Raw genomic sequence first — 6,000 nt, forward strand, 5'->3', positions numbered from 1 at the left:
CGGCCTTAAAAAAGACCGTAAATATTTAATAACTTAAAAAAACTAGCTTTATAAATAAAAAAGTTAATTAATAATTAATATATTAAAAACTTATTAATAAAATTATAGCCCCGTTTTATATTCCGAAAGTAAGTAAAAAATAAAAGATTAGCGCCTAGTTTAATTTAACCGTATTTATTATATAATACCTAAGCGCGTTCGTCTCGCCGTTTTTTTATCGAACCGAGTAATAGCGTATAATAATATATAGGTTACGGCTTTATACGACTTAATTATATTACGAATAAATAATTATTATATTATATGTTAAAAAACGCTACGGCCTTTTAATAACCGTTATTTTATAGCTTTTTATAGTTAAAAGATAAAGAGGTATGTTAGAACAGCAGGAACTGAGGTTTTCCATATTACTCCAAAAGGGGTGCCACGTGCCTACGCGCACGAACCCCTTTCCTGTTTCATTAAGAGGGGCATACGATGCCCCTCGTAGCTCGTACTGAAGATAGATATGAACAACAGAATAAGAACGATTGAACCCCGATTAAAACCGGAACCACCGTACGTACGAGAGCCCATTCAACAAGGTAAGTAATATATACCCTTATTTATTTTATTATCGAAATTTTTACTTAATTTTTTTAAATTAGAATTTCGGTTACGAAAAAATAAAAACATATATATAATTATAAGTACCCTAACCACTTAACCGTCCTACCACATAAGCAGCCACCTAAACTTAACACTATATAATATCGTAACCCAAGTTTATTTTACTAATAACTATTTGAAAAAAAATCGTAAAATTACAACTTTATCGAATTTCAACTTTAATATAGCTGGCAACATCAGAATCGCTTTCCGAATCTGAGCTAATAACCTAGATCGCCTTATCTTTACCCGATTTATCCTAAGGGTCATACTACTAGCCTATTATTCCATCCTTAACTACTATTATATCCTATATTATAATAAAGGCCCGATTAGGGTCTTTAACCGCCCGACGGGTCTTAAGCTTACGTGCTTTATTTAACTCGGCCTGTAAACGGTCCCTCTCTTATTCTAATCCAGCTAACTAGGCGTTTAAAAAATCGAGCCCCTTTCCTAGCTTACGGAATAATAGCCTCCTATAAGTACTATTAAGCTAGACATCCCTATTCCGGGCTAGGGCTTCGATATAACGTATTTACCGGGAGCTAGTAGGTATAAGCGCTTCCTAGATAGGGGTCTACTAGTCGTCAGGTTATTTAAGGCGTAAAGGGACCACTTCTTAACTACGGCCCTGCTCGTATCTACGTAGCCGGGAGTTCAAGGGCTTAAAGATATCCCGTGGGTAAATTCCGGTAGCTTGCCACCCGTTAGCTATTACTTTAAGCTTAAAGGCTAACTTCCGAGCTTTATATTACGCTTAAATAAAGTTAGCCTTATTTATATTTATATTAAATATTAATTAATAGCGAAGAGTTAAATAATTTTAAATTTTTTATTTTAATATAAAAAATAGATTTAAATTTAAAAACTACAACACGTAAAAAGTATATACTAGGAAATATAATAACTAAACCTTATTAATTATATATTTAATTATAAAATAGTTTTATACGTAATTACTATAGCCGTCTAAAATAAGTAACCGTTATTACTCCGAGTTTTCCGGTTTTATCCATAATAGGTAAATATTTCGTAACTATATTATCGCTAATTCGTTATTAATTTATCTTTTAAATAAATAAACGAATAATTAATTTTTAATATTTATCCGTAGGTTATAAAAATCGTTACCGCGGTTTAAAAACTATTACTATTATACGCTTACGCTTTTAAAAATAATTAAAAAGAGTAAAATAATATTATCTATACTTATAAACTTTATAATAATTATTTATTTATAATAAACGGTATTTTAAATAAAAATCCTAACTAATTTAGCCGGGTTAATTATATAATAATTATTATTTAAGTTTATAATATTATTAATTTTATTTATATTATAAATAAATCGGGAGGAATATTTTTAATAAAATTTTAATTTAAAATTAAAAAAAAGCTAGATATTTTCTTCGAATATATAATAAAGGCGCCGGAAATTTATCGTTATAACTAATATAGTTTTAAGCTTAAGATAACAGGTAATAAATCTCCTTACCTAATAGATTCTAAAGGGCAGGGCGGGCTGGTCCGTTTTAAATAGCCGGGCGACGAATAGCCGGAACACGTTATGCTTAAGGGTAAGGCTTAACTGCGCTTATCGAATAGCCCAGGTCTCAAGATATTCCTCCTAGGTAGAAAAGAGGGTCTTAACGGACTCCTTAGACTCGGTCCGAGTCGGTCTGCCCTTAATTCTATCCCGTAAAGTGGCTCGGGGTACCTTGAGTCTCTTAAAGACTACACGTTCAGATTCGCCAGCTTATACGGCCAAAATAGCACGCTAAATAGCGGATTCGGGGGTTAGGATGGGCATGGCTAAAAAGCACGAGAAACAACGATTCTGGCAATATCCTCTAATTATTAATGAGCGGGTTGGATACAGACTTATATACGAAAAAAGGGTTAGGGGGCTTCGCTTATCGATAGTTAATTTAGGTGGCTGCTTACGTGGTAGGACGGCTAAGTGGTTAGGGTGCTTAATCGGTTTTTTTATTTTTAAAAACATAATTTTACCGAATTTTATTTTTTATATAATTTATAAATTATTAATAAAGAAAAATAAGAAAATTATTATTAATATTACATTAATAATAAAGCCTTTTTATTACGATATAATTTAATTAAATTTCGCCACGCCGTTACTTATATCGAATATTATTTAACTTATTTTCGTAATACCCTACTCTCGACGAGTTAAAGAATAAAGTAATTTCTTAACCTCTTTACTTAAAAACGTTATATTTTACGCTACGTATCTAAATTTATTATAAGCTAGGAGGACTCGATCTCGATTCTATACCTATATCTCTTATATTTATCTATTTTCGTTTACCGACCTAATTTAGTCTATCACCTCGACGATACTTACGAGATTAAAGGGCTCACTATTAAGGTCGAAAAAAATAAACCCTAAATATAAGAATACTTAAATAACAAAGCCGAACATTATTACCGCTAGGTAAGCTTATAAAATCGATTTTATACTTAATTACGGCTATAAATACTTATACCTTTTCGGGAATTTAAAATTAAAAGTAAGAAATTCTTAATTAAATAATTATTAACGCGTAAAAAAATAACGATAATTTTTTTTAGGTTTTTTTTAATACGCCTTATTTATTATAATTAAAGTTCTCGTTTAATAATATATTAAATATTATTATTTTATTAAAAATACCTAATATATCTTCGTTTATTTAAAATAGCGTAGAATTCTCGCTTATTAATAAACCCGGCGAAGATATACTATTACTCGGCATGTTTAATCTACGGCTTAAGTAGCTATCCGTTAACTTTAAGTAATCTTTCTTAATAGAAACACTTTTAGCTTTTAATACGAATTAAGATTTTATTATATTAAACTCTATCGGGGAAAACTAAATAAAATCGGTTAACGCAACCGATATTACTATAAAAATACCGGGGCTACTTAATAAAAAGCAGGATATTTAATAAGTAAAAAAATTACTTATTAAATAAAAAAGGGTCGAACTATTTAATACTTTATTAAATAATAAAGCTTTAAAAACAAAAATAACTTATAAGAAATTATAATTAATATTAATTTAGATATAATTAAAGATTTCGACGCGAGCTTTTAAAGTAATAACGCCGGCGTCGAGCTAATTAATAAGCGGCTACGGAATAAAAAGAGTAAATACTTTATTAAATAATTAAATCGCTCTTAAAAAAAGAACTTATAGCTTAAGGTAATAAATAGTAAATAAGAGCGTATTTTAAATTTTAAGAGAGGCTTTTTAAAACTACGAAAAAAAATTAAGAAGCGACGCGCGCGTAAACTATAAACTCGACGTTAAAATAGGTTAAATAGTAATTAAATAAGTTAGATATAAAGGTTTTCTTATAAGATTATTTAATTTACTTATATTTTTATTAATATACGGATTTAAAGTTACTGGGGTTAAATATTAGAAATATAATAATAATACTAATAATACTCTATTTACTACCCCTTTAACTTGCTAGCTAATCTTATATAAGAGAACAGGTAGCTATTAATAATTAGTAGCTTATACTTATAATAAGAACTATATTTAATATTTATATAATACCTAAACTAGGGGTATAAGAGCTATATAAAATAGTTACCCTTTTCGATATCGTATTATTAAAATATTAATTATTTACTTAATTTTACTATAAGTAAAATACTTATTAAGGGTATAATAGGTTTATATTAACATCCTCGGGCGAGATAGATAATAAAATAATAGAAGCCTTATACTAGTAGCTAGCTTATAACTATTTATAATAATAGGGTACTAAACACCACGTAACGATATTAATATATATATAGAAGTCCGTATTTTAATATATTTATTATTTATTTTTAATAATGCTCTTTTATTATGAGTTTAATATATAATAGTTTAGTACTAAATATTAGGGTATTCTAGTACGTATATAAGCTGAATTTAAATATATTTATAATTTACTTTTAAATATAAGTTATTCGTTAATTCTACTATATATTAATATAAGGGGTAGCATAGGACGACAAGAATAAGGGTAACTATAAGGGAATAGTAATAATATATATAATTAAATATTTAGTAATTAGATCGTTAATGAGGCTAAAAAATAAATTAGGCGTAAATTTCTTAAAAGATATCTTATATTATTTTTTATAAAGCTTCTTTTTTTATAGCTTATATTATAAAATCGTTATAATAAAAATAATAAAAGAAATTTAAATAGTAATTCTTTTTTTTTATTAACTTAAACTCCATAACGTATATTTAATATATACGATTTATAAAAAGCTCTTTATATTTATTATTACGCGTAAATAATCTTCTTCTCCTGCCGCTTGTTCAGGTTTTTCTCTCGTAAGTAAACGGGTAAGGCCTTTAGAAAGTACTTGGTGCGCCCTGTATGAGGCTTTTAATAAACGTGTAGGTTTAGGTGGGAAATGTAATTATCGTGGCGATTAAACGGCTTTTTTTTATAAAAAGGGTATTATAAACTTATTAAAAAGATATGTTTTTTATATTATATTTATATAAATTAAATTATAAATAAAGGGATAAAAAAAAGAAGAAAAGAAAAAAAAGTTTAACGAAGGCGGTAAATTTTTTACGTATTAATATAACGTTAAAGGTACTTTTTATACTTATAGACCTTCTCGTTTATATAACCGGGCTAGTTATACCGATATCGTGGCTTAATAATATTAATTACCGAGATACTTTTTTCGTTAATACCGACCTTGGTATAATTACCGTCGTAGCCTTTACGTTATATTTCGTAAAGTTTTATCGTATATTTTTAGGCGCGTTTAATATTTACTTTTTTAATATTGCTTAATAGTATAAAGCTTATAATGAGCGCCGATTTCGTTTTTAAACCTAAGCCTTAATTATGAGGGTCTTTAGGGATGCTGTTGTTGCTATTAAAGCTCGGGTGTATATTATTCGCCGCTATCGCCCCGGCTATATAAAAGTGTTAGAGAGGATTATAATAGCTCTCCGATGTGATATCCTGTAAAGGCCAGATATTATATTTATTTAGAAAGTTATACGAGGGTACGTATATCGGGGGTGAAGGTATAGATAAGTCCGGTAGGTAGTCCGGTAGGGGATACTATTATAATAACTAAAGGTTGGCCGACGCGACGGGGAACGCAGATGGCGGTAGTGAAGCTTCCGATATATAATTATAATTATTTAAAATAAACAGCTGATTTAGGCCCGGCCTCGGTATTAAATTATTTAAAAATAAGTTATTATAATAAAAAGGCGTATATTTAAATTTAAAATTAATAATAAAATAATATTTATAAAGGTTATAAATAATAATAAGTATTTAATATTTTATATTCGTTATAAAAGAAAC

This window comes from Apiospora phragmitis (assembly GCF_038363925.1).
Source record: "Apiospora phragmitis strain CBS 135458 chromosome Unknown utg000014l:1.0-1827420.0:1.0-1829600.0, whole genome shotgun sequence".
Lineage (NCBI taxonomy): Eukaryota > Fungi > Ascomycota > Sordariomycetes > Amphisphaeriales > Apiosporaceae > Apiospora > Apiospora phragmitis.